We start from the raw sequence: 12968 nt of genomic DNA on the forward strand, positions 1-12968 counted from the left end.
AAAAAAGATCCCTGAAAAAAGTAATAGGGACACAAGTCTATGAGTTCCGATGTTACTTTTCGCATTCACTGACAATCTACGTCAGTGAATAAGCTTTCAGTTTCAGTTTCCGTACTTATAATTTTCTTAGATATAACTTAAGAAAAATTATCAAGCTGAAACTGACCAAACTAAAAAAGATCCCAAAATAATAAAAAGGGACATGTATTTTATATGTAACTTTTTTCTTATTATTATTTGATAAGATAACCTTCTTATGTTATCTTGTTATAATTAAATAGGGGGAGATTGTTGATCCTCTCTCTCGGTGATTTGATGATAATCCCTTTTCTCTTTCACGTTGTATTTGTGTTTCTGTATTTTCAGTTCCAGCGATCTTCACTGAGTATGTTCAGTAATCGCTGAAGAATTTGCATTGTAAATCTATCAGAGATAGCAATACTTCAAGAAGACAACACTCACAGCAAATAACCTTCAGCAAACGTCGAAGACTGAAACTGAAGATTAGAGACCGGCGAGTAGTGATCTGAAACGGTATTCAGTGATTACAAGCCTGTCTACACATACTGCTCAAGCTTCAGCAAATGATGATGAGACCTTCAGGTCATTCCAGCATTCAGCGATCAAAGGAAGCTTGCTTAGCATTATTGTTGTTGCTTGTCCTTATGCACACAAAGGACAAAACCCATACCCTTACAAAAGTTAGTACGGTACGAAGCCGACTAGTCGACTCTTTATCCACCAACTTTAGGTAAGGATGTCTGCTCAGAAATAGTGCTTCTGTACTATTCTCTGTAGCAAAGGACAAGCATTCCTCTTAAGGCTTGACACGTACTCTAAACCTACCATATTGCATTAAATGGACATTTAATGCATTGGGTATAAATAGAAGTGTTTCTTCTCCATGCATAGAGTGCGCATCTCTCTTTCTAACCTAATTCTTACTTCAAGCATCTTCTAGCTTAAGTAAAGGATCTTTCTCTTAGCAACTTCTTTTCTTGTAATTGCTAAAGCCTTGTGTGTAACCAAAAATTGTTTAGATAGGTTTTTATTACCTTATCTTTCTGCAAACAATCTTGTAAAATCTGTATTGATCTTCTCTATCAATATATATTTTAAATTTGAAAATATTGTGTTTGTATTCATCCCCCCCCTTCTACAAACTGTTTCTCTTCTTGTAGACCCTTACGGGACCAACAGCTGTTTTCACGTCCATTTGGTGAATATATAGTCCTTTTATGGCGAAAATTGCTATGAGAGTTCGAATGGAACTGATTCTAGCAACTGGAACATAGGTGTCAAAATAATCGACACCCTCTATCTGTCTATATCCTTTAGCCACCAATCTAGCCTTGAAGGATGATATTGTACCATCAGGGTGCATCTTTCTTTTGAATATCCACTTGGAACCAATGGGTTTCACCCCTGTTGGCAAATTTGCCAGCACCCAAGTTCCATTACCCAAAATGGAGTCCATCTCATCATTTATGGCTTCTTTCCACATTGGAGCATCCCTTGAAATTATGGCCTCTTTAAATATTTTGGGATCCTCTTCAGTATTGATAGAGAAATTGAACTCTCTTGTCACTTTATTTTGAGTCCCCTCTACCAAGTACGAGAAAAAGTCATTTCCCAGATTTTTCTCTTTTCTCACTCTTGTGCTTTGTCGTGGTTCTTCCGCCTCTATATAGGTTTTGGAACTAGCACGAGATGAACAAGAGGGATTAGAGGCCAATATTGGTTCTGATTTTTCAGCATCTTCTGAAAATCTATCTTCAAAGAACTCCACATCTATGTATTCTACTATAACTCCTGACTCTTTGTCCAATAATTTATAAGCCTTGCTATTTAGTGCATATCCAACGAATATGCTCTTAATAGCATGGGCTCCCAATTTATATCTTTTTGGATCAGGAATTCTATAGTATGCAACAAATCCCCAAACCTTTAGATAGTTCAAATTTGGTTTTCTATCTTTCCAGAGCTCATATAGACTGGTTGGAATCACACGACTAGTGATTCGGTTATGAATATGACAAGCCGTCAACAGGGCTTCTCCCCAGAGATTGTTAGGCAACCCTGATTGGTTCAACATACAGTTGACCATTTCAACAAGTGTTTGGTTCTTTCGTTCTGCCAAGCCATTTTGTTGAGGAGTAAATGGTGAGGTCCGTTCATGTTTGATACCATTCTTTTCACAGAATGTATCAAATTCTCTATTAAAATATTCACCACCTATGTCTGATCGAAATATTTTTATCCGTTTTTCAAGTTGATTTTCAACTTCGGCTTTGTAGAGTTTAAAAGCGTCAAAAGCTTCTTCTTTTGAATGTAACAGATAAACTTGTAAAAACCGACTGAAGTCATCACAAAAAGTTATGAAATACCTTTTACCTCCTCGGGTAAGTATTCCATTTAATTCACAAATATCAGAATGAATTAATTCTAAATTTGATGTATCCCTTTTAACAGAAGGAAAAGGTTTCTTTGTAAACTTTGATTTTACACAAGTTTCACATTTTCCAAAGTCTTTGTTATCAATTTTGATTAAACCTTTTTATGCATCTTTTCAATATTTTCACATTTGTATGCGCAAGACGTTTATGCCATAAAGAAATAGAACAAACAGAATAATTCAAAGGAGCAAATTTATTAAAATCATTCGGGATTACATCACTATCAACCATAGAAACAGAAAATTTTGTATCACTATCAGACGTGGCTAACAAATTACTTCCTATCGTTTCACTCGTTTCGTCCTCCTCACAACCATCTTCACTCAGATTAAGGCGATACATACCCAACTGGTTGTATCCCTTTCCAACAAAAACCTTCCTCTTGTAGATCACGACCTTCCTAGCCTCTATAGATATTCCAAACCTGTTTTCATCGAGTTTGCTTGCAGAGACTAAGTTCTTGTTAATGGAAGGTACGTGAAGAACGTTTCGAAGAGTGACGGTCTTACTGGATGTGAACTTCAGTAGCATAGTCCCCATTCCAACGACATCCGCACGGCCGTTGTTTGCAACAATCACTTGCTTCCCATCTCTCACTGGTCCATATTCAACAAACTTGGACCTAGAGTCACAAACGTGAACAGTGGCTCCGGAGTCCAAATACCATCCACCTCTTGCAGCTACAATTCTCGTGGCGGCCTCTGAAATCATGTCAAACTCCTCCATGTGGAGATTCGCCACAAGGTGTTGAATCCCCTCAACAGAATTAGCAACAGGCGGTCCGGACTTTCGGTCCTTGCACTCACGAGCATAATGTCTCGTCTCTCCGCAGACGTCACATTTTCCAACCCTCTTGAACTTCTGTCCCATGTTTGATTGACTGCCTGGTCTCTTAATACTCTTCTTTTGTGGACCCAAGTTCCACTTCTTGTTTGGCCCTCCGGCCTTTCCCTTACCCTTGCCTCCAGCCTGCACACTGTTGGCATTCATCACAGACTTTCCTCTCCTCTCCCGATTACATGCCTCTTCTTCAATATGCAGATGTTTTAGTAAATCGTCCAAAGAATAATCTTCGATTTTATGCATCATTCTCTTTGAAAAATCTTTCCAAGATGGAGGCAGTTTGTCAATCACTGCCCCTACTTGGAAAATTTCAAGGATAGTAATAGAAAGCATTTTCAATTTATTTACTAAAACTTGGAGCTCATGCACTTGCTCCAGAATAGGTTTATCATCAACCATTTGGAATCTCAAATACTGAGACACAAGATATTTGTTGGTGACATCTTCTTGTGACTTGTATTTGAATTCCAAGGCATTCCACAACTCTCTAGGGCACCTAATCGGGGCATACAGATCATACAAATGATCTGACAAAGCATTCTTAATGTGTCCACACGCAAGAGTTTCCTCTTCCTTGTGGATCATTCTAAGCTTTTGGAGATCGGCAATTCTTTGAAGATCTGGTTGTTGTCCTGGTTCAGGAATCGGATCTTCTAGAATGGGAGGGAGGCTTGGGTCCAAAACATAGTAGAGTTTCAATACCATTAGCATAAATTTCACTTTTTCGGCCCAGCAAGTGTAACTCGACCCGTCAAACTTGTCTAATTTCATTATGTCTTGATTGAGAATCCGATAATTTCTGGTGTCCATTTGATATAAAACCTTTAAGATTGTTGAAAAAATAATAATTCCAATAAGAAAATTGAACACCAAAATAAAGATTTAATCTTTATATAATTTAATTATATTATAACAATAAAAGGGTAAACCTTTTGAATTCAGACCCACCAAAGCCTCAATACGTGCCAATTCACACAGATTGAATTTATCATTCGCGATAGATTCAATGAAAGAAAGGGGTAGAAGCAGAGTGTTCACTTAGTGAACGGAAAATTTAAATACAATGCAAAAATTATAAAACCAACCTGGTAAAATGCTGTCGATTCGGATGAAGAACTGCACGGAAAAAACCTGTCCTTAAAGGTTTTATACGACCACTCTTTAGAAGCTGTGAGTCTGCTAGTCGCAAAGCCCCAGGATTTGATGCAGTAGGTTATTCGTTTGTGAACAGCTATCACAAAGAATATAGAGCAGGTTTTTATAGCAAAACCGATAGAAAGAAATAGGAGACGGGAGCAGAATTTCGTCAAAAGAAAAGTAGTTTTCATGTGTATATTATGAAACCGCTTCACCCAGTATTTATACTGGGTGAAACCCTAGTTGAGGTCACGAAAATCTCCTAAAAATCGGAGATAGAGGTGAGACAAAGTCTCAACCGATTTTTATCTAAAACCAAGTCAAAATCGGAATAAATTCAAATTTAAAATTAATAATTATCCACATTAAACTGATAATCCTCCTGACGAATTACTATTAAAAATATACTCGGACGGCGTGCGAAGTGCAAAGTGCGCCTCCTCGCGCCACCTTCGCGAATTTCGCACCCGCGGCCTCGGCCTCGGCCTCGGCCACGGCCACCCGCGCACGTGTGTGTTGGGCCTTCCACTCAAGACCCCCACCATGAGTCCACTAACAAGTTCAAATCTCACTTCTAGAGAAAGCCTTATAAGCTTCTCTATAAATAAACTCTCTACCAATGTGGGATGGAAGGTTGACTTCCAACCTACAAATTTCCAACATTTTGTGCTTATAAAAATTTGTTTATAAGACCGTTGAAAATTCATTCATTAAAATTTAATTCATGGTGGTGGTGATGGTGGCAGTTGACAACAGTGAAAGAGGTAGTTGTAGTCGATATAGTGGAGGTAGTGGTTATGGTGGGCAGTGGTAGTGGTAGTCGATGGTGGTGGTGGGCAGTAATAGTGGTAGCCAATGGTGGTGGTGGTTATGATATGAGGTAAGGTGGCCCACGGTGGTGGTGGTGGTGGTGGTAGCGACAAAAGGTGGTGGTCGGTGGTCGACGGTGGTAGTGGAGAAGGTTGTTGTAATAGAGGAGGTGCAGGTGGTCAACGGTGGTAGTGGCGGGCCAATGGTGGCTACTGGTGGTAGCGACGACCATGACTAGCAGTGATGACCACTAAAACAAATACAATATTAAGGTTATATATCAAACAAATGTTTTCTTGAAAATATATATCAAACGAGTGTTAATTAATAATATTTATCTTGTATTATATGTCGCATCAAACGTGGGACAGTGAGTTATTGTCTTGTCCTATGTGCATGCAAATTGTGGGACAGTGAGTTTCCTGTCGTGTTATATCCCATGTACCAAATGCAACATTAGGGAGCAATGAACCACAACTTCTAGAGTAAACAACGTTTTTTGTCCTTATAGTTTTGTTGAATATTCCTATTCTTGTTCTTACGTTTTGACTTATGGTTTCGTCCTTGTGATTTGTAATTCATTATGTTATTGTTCATTTGGTTTACAATTTATTGTTTTCCTTTTTTATCTCTGTGATTTATTATCATTTTCGTCCCTCATACTTGTATGTAATGAATTGTGTTAGGGACGAAAACAACGATAAGCTACAAACTACAGAGATGAAACCGAAATTTCAAAAGTAAAAGAATAAAAATCATAATTGATTCTAATTTTTATTTTTGGAGATGTCATGTATAATTTTCTACAAAAGTATTTGTCAATTTATTATAAGTTAGAATGGTTTAACTTTTTCAAAAACTTCTTATTACCGGTTTGGCACCGATATAAGTTGTTTATTCAAACACTCAAAAATGTTTATTACCGGTGTCACACCGGAATAAGTCAATAAATTATTTTTATAAGCAATCCCGAACACCGCCTATATCAGTTACGTTGTTTCAATTAATTTTGAAGTTTTTTTGACGTAAATGATTAGTCTCATATAAAAATTTAATAGTAAGCACCTTAATAATCATTAAAATATTAGAGAAAATTATGTTTTTTTTGTTAAGAATTGTTGTTTTCATCTTTATAATTTTGAAATGTAGGTGTTAGGCTGAGAGACGAAAATAACAATGAACTATAAACAATAGAGACGAAAACCATATTGAAAAAATCGGCAACATTCTGCAAACCACAAGGACACAAAACGTAATTTACTTTTAATGTTAATTAGGGGTGCTTAAAATATCGACCGACCAACCCAATCCGAAAAACCTAAAAAAAACTCAACCCGATGTAAGCCGGCACATAGTTGATACAAAATTAGTTCAAACCGTATCTATTAGGTTGGAAATGACACTACAATAAAATCGGGTTTATAAGACATTCCCAAATTCTAAGTGTCCTAATAGACCCCTTTATAGGACTTAGTTTACAGGACCCAAAAAATAAAGTGTCATATCTAAAGGTGTTGTAATAAGTTTATATCACGTTTTTTTGACGTCGTAATAAGTTTTTTAAGACACTTTTAATATAAAGTGTCACATTATCAACTTTATAGGACACTATTTGAAAAACTGTCTTATAAAAACAAATGTCTTATAAAAAATTGAGTTTATAGGACACTTTCTCAAAAGTGTCCTATAAAGTTGCTAATGCGACATTTTGTATTAAAAATGTCTTAAAAACTTGTTAAAACATCATAAAAACTTATTGCAACATCTTTAGATAGGACGCATTATATTTTGGCCATATAAATTAGGTCCTATAAAACGGTCTATTGGGACGTTTGAGAATGAGAGTTTGTCCTATAAACCCAATTTTGTTGTAGTGTGAGTTAGAGTAATCTGAACCCATCTCAATCCGATGGCTTTCTATATTATGAATTTAATATGATTGTTAAATTATTGATTAATATATGTACAATAAACATTAGACCAACTCGTAGTTAGCTATATTTAAAATTATTTTACAATTTCAACTATAATTTTACTTTCTTATTCATATGAGCCTTCAACTTTTTTTTGGAGTTTGTCAGCTTTTTCTGTTTGTTCTTATTTTTATTTTACTTCTTTTAAACACAAACGATTAGCTTGATTGTAAAATGATATACCAAAGTTTTAACACGATCAACTCGCACAGTTTGAGAGTTGGGTTGGGTTGTAGTTTTGAACTTTTGATTATGTTAGATTGGGTTGAGATGTTTTAAAACCACAAATATTGGGTTGGATTGTTCAAATGTGTTCAACCGAACCAACCCAACTCATGTACAGACTAATGATAACACTTATAATTTTCATACATTTACTTACAAAAAAAAAAAGATATAGTGTGGAACGATCTCGGTACTTTTACCACTTTATTACTTGCAAGCGATCATAGTGTCGGCGTGCACTTGCACCGCCACTGTGGGGACTTTGTGTCCGCTGGATGAACACGAACGATTCTTAGCCTGTCACCGACCAAGCCAACTCATATACAGACTAATGATAATACTTATAATTTCCATACGTTTACTTACAAAAAGTTTGTAATCATATTTAAGATATTACTTATTTTCTTATCATATTTAATAAATTAATTATTTATAATATTAAAGAAATTAATAAAAAAAAATATTAATTAATAAACCGTATCTAATTCAACCTCTTTGGCTTATTATACGACCCTTCTATTTTGTCACTTATATGATTCATAATATTTTGATTTGACAAAAATATATGTAAAGAAATGGGCTTAAGACAGACCTGAATGATTAAAGCAGAGTGTCAAAATAAATGGAAGTCCAAGTCAAAAAGTATAGAAATATTATATTATAAAGTTAAAGGTGAAAGATAAAAAAAAAAACTATGCCTTTTTTTTGGAACTTTTATTTTATTAATAACTTTTATTTTTATTTAATTTAAATAAAATAATAACATAAAATATCAATAAATTGCTCACTTTGCTAGTCGTCACGGATCATATCTCAAGACTTGTGTACAATACCACTACATTAAATCTGTGGCATGTCAGAGCCTAACGCCCACGTATTCAAAGGTGGGGCGTCGAACATAAACTTTAATATCGATCTTTCGATTGGATATCTGTGAGGTGCAAGTTCTTCTCCAAATCTTGGGACTTTTGGATTAATTCTCCAATTGGCGATTCATATTAGCCTTTCTTTTAGTTGTTGTGTTCTTTTGTCTTTGGTTTTTCCTATGGTTTAGGGTCGTTTGGTTTTGCTTTGTGTTGTTGTTTCTCTCTATTGTTTATTTTCTACACCTCGTAGATCCTCGTTGCTTGTTATCTTGTACTTTCTTATTCCTACTTTCTTTTTGTAATATATCAACTGTTTTAAGAAAAAATATTATGTAACTTTATATCATCATAAATATTTTCGTGTTAGTAAACATGTTAATTTAAAAGAGTATGTGACCAACAAACATTAAAAAGGGTTGGGTTTACTTATTTTTAGGACCATGATTGAAACTATAACAATTTAATGAATGCTACTATTGTTTTTACCAAAAAATGCACAGAACAATTTAAAGTTGGATCCTCAAGTTATCAACTAAAAATTGAACCTTCGAGACAACAAATAAAAGAATGACAAATAATTAGTGATGCAAAAAACCCTCGTTGAGAGTAAAAACCACATATGATCCTGTAGTTATCGTCATGCACTATCGACGTCAATAAAAAACGTTGTCCTTAACAACTTAATGTCGTTATTACAAATCGTCGTTAATACATAGGATCATGAATAACAATTTGAACATAAATTCCTGTAGCAAAAGGTTTCCATGAGAGCAGTTGAACGTATGAATTGCTCGGTGTCCTTCGGAATGGCTTGATCTTCATATTTATACTTGTACTCCTTGCAACGGCTACTTTAATGTCCACGATATTAAAGTACTCATTTTATGCATCTTTCATGAGGCTCATTATTCTTGTTGGTTGATCACAATCTACACATTAATATGAGGATATTGCATCATTAATCTTTAGTTATGCAAATTTCTTGCAATGAAATTCATAAAAGTAACGGATGTCATTAATCAATTGTTGTTCTTACGAACAATTGTATTATCGGGGATATGGTGGTAGTAGAAATTATCCTAGTTGGGTTTTTTTTATGGATTTTTCACTCAAACAACTATAAGATGATCAGACTTTAGTTACTGACCATCAATTTATCAAGTCTTCAGTTAGTTTTTAAGCCTTCAATTGTTCAGTCAGCTCTAATACTTAGGGCCCGTTTGGTTCGCGGAATTAGAAGGAATTTGATGGAATTGGAATGACAAATTCATTTGACCAAATTCCAATTTCTTTGTTTGGTTCATTTCTTGAAATGGATGGAATCCTTCAAATTTCATTGAATTCCACAAATTAATGAATTCATCATTTCTTGGCATAATGGAAGGAATTGAATTTCATCACCATCCACCACGACCATGCTACTATTGTTCATCATGCCCCACCCCTAAACCCCCCACCACCACACCACTACTGTTGTTGCCACCCACCCTACCCCACCACTAACCACCATGCCACTACTATTGTCATCACACCCACCCACCCCCGATCATTCACTGCACATCCATACTACGACCATGCTACTATCATTATTGTCACGCCCCTAACCTAACCCCCACCATCACACCATTATTGTCATTGTTACAACTGCCAATCACCCCCACCCCACCCCTACCCCAACCTACCACTAACCACCATGTCACTAATGTTGTCGTCATAACCACCCACTTCCAGCCACCCGACCATCATCCCACCACTATCGTCGTCACAGCTACCACCCGCCACCCGTCCCCACCGCCTCGTCCCACCGCCCCGCCCCGCCCCTAACCCCCCACACCACTATTGTCTCCTTCACAACTGCGACTCACCCGCACCCCACCCTACCCCAACCCACCACTAAACACCACAACATTATTGTTGTCATCATACTCACACACTCCCAGGCCCTAGCCACCCCACCACTATCCCACCACTATCATCGTCACAACTACCACCCCGCCACCTACCCTTACCCACCCCACTATCCCGTCCCGCCCCACCCCTGCCCCACCTTACCCTGTTCTAACCCATCACTAACCACCATCCTACTATCGTAGTCATTACATCTATCACCCTACCACTCATTGCCCCACTCTCCACCCCCACCGCCTCTCCCTACCCCTGACCCCCAACAACCCCACATATGGCGTAGGGGGCAGGAGTGGTGGGGGCGGGGTTTGGGTTGGTGGGGCAGGGTTTGGATAAGGTGGGGCGGGGTGATAGATGTGACAACGACAATAGTGACATGGTGGTTGGTGGGGTTTGGGCGAGGCGATAGGTGTGATAGTCCAAACAAAAGACGATTGTTCCAATTCTTTTGAGAGATTTCATTCCAATTCCTACCAACCAAACACGTGGTCAAATTCCATTAGATTCCATTCAAAGTCAAATTCCTTTGATGGGTTCCAATTCCATCAAATTCCATTTTGTGAACCAAACATCCCCTTACTGTATAAGACAATCCAAGTGTTCATCAATGGTTGTCAATCATCAAATCTATATAATGGGTTTCAACAAAGCATCTTCAACATGCATTTTTGCATGAGTTGAATATTTTCTCCAACTGAGATAGGGAAATAAGGTCAAAACCACTAAAACATTCGGTAACTCAAAGGACATAAGGTAAACACTCAATTCATCTTCTGACGGTCCCTTACTCGAGTTTAATCACGTCATAAGGACAAACTTGTCTCTACCAAACTAATGCAAGCCAAGCCCTATTTAACTTCGTGTGCTTACTTCCAAGTCATATTGAATGTTGTTTCTCCATGTTCATTCCATGTCGTATATACCATCATCTTCATGACTTACCACATGACTTCATGCGACTCGTGTTTGAAGTCGCTTACGATAAATAGAAGGTTGTATGTGCGACTGATGCAAATAATTAGGCAGTGTCAACACCAATTTACTTCATTTTTTTCTGAATGACAATTTCAACGTACTTATAACATATTGTGTGTTACATATCCTAATTTGAACTTAGAAACATATTTGATCATTCTTAGTCAAATTAACAACCTTAACCTATTCCAAAATTATAAATCCATATAGAACATCAATGCTCGAACATAAGCTACTAAATATGCACTAATTCATAAGTTTGGTATACCAAATTACACTGAACTTCTTGTTCACTTCCTTAAACTTCAACACACTATCCAAACCTTCTTTTTGATCAGTACACCCTATATGCACACAATTTTTTCTAGGTTTTTGTTTGTGAGTTTTATAGAATGTGAATATTGATTTGCATTATGGTGATATATGCCCTCAATTGTGGCATCTCCAATTGTTACTTTAGAAACGACCTCTGTCCAACACACTTCACCTTGAACATGTTTCTCTTATATTCCAACCCTCCATATTTGGTTATTGACCAAATAGTCCTTCAACTTTCCTTCTTGCTCGTATTGACATTTTAGTTCCCCAATTCGACTTCATTTTGCATTTTTATCCAAGTTCTAGGGTGATACATGACATAAATAACAAAATAACAATAGAAAAAAATATAAATGTCTTTTCATCATATTTTCTTTAAGATTTGATCGAATATCATTATTTTATATTAATAATTAAAAGAAAAAGTCTCTAACTATAAAAAGTTGTGGTGTATAAATATGTGTTTTTAAAACAACTTAGTGATTTTGAAGAATCAAAATTAGAACCAAATAACTAATTTGATATTGAAGCCTTTTAAGTTAAGAATATTTCTTATTAGTTGATTTTAAAGAGTAAATTACAAAAACCGTCCTTGTTGTTATATGAAAACGAATTTTTTACAGATAACATTCGTGTGGTTTTATTTTTATTACGAGCCCTAACTCCATTACAAATTCTCTTAAGTCAAAAATCATCATTATTATATAAATTTCATGGGTTGGTAGGATCCCTTGAAAGAATCATGAATTAGGTCTCTTATCCTAACTTTGTCAAAAAATTCATGTCAAGTCAAAGGTATTTTGGTGTTTTCCTCATCACTTAAAAAAAAACATTTTAACCACCCAATCATGTGTTGCCACATGTGATTCCCTCCCGAGACCAAGCAACAACTTCTCCTACCCTCTCTCTTCTCTATCAACATCAACCTCATTGGACTAAACTAATCCATATACTAAATCAAAAATCAAAACAACGTACCCAATCCATGTATCAAAATCTAATGCAAATTAAAGCCCTGATATGAACAAACCAATACATATATCAAAACAAAATTGAACTCTAAACATCATTAACAACCCTTTTTCTTTTTCAGCAACACAACCTTAGTTTATTGTAATATCCGGGTTATTTTATTTGGAATATTTTAAATCTTATGTTTATATTAATATTATATATATATATATATATATATAGTGTTATGTGTGAAAGTAGAGTTGGGGAAGAGGCGGTTCCTGCACTTGCTATAAATAGCAAGTGCATATGAAAGGAATGGTAATAGTTATTTGTTGAATATTCTGGGAAGCAAAATCAATTGAGAGTAAAGACTGAAGGAGGATTTGCAGATTTGAAGTCAAAACTCAAAATCAAAGGTGAGTGTATTAAAGCTTTGAGTATAGTTGTTTGCATACAATTCAGTAGTTATTAGAACTGGTTATTTATGGTTTATAGTTCATATTGTG

Source organism: Cynara cardunculus (assembly GCF_001531365.2).
Source record: "Cynara cardunculus var. scolymus isolate 2C chromosome LG 2, CcrdV1, whole genome shotgun sequence".
NCBI lineage: Eukaryota > Viridiplantae > Streptophyta > Magnoliopsida > Asterales > Asteraceae > Cynara > Cynara cardunculus.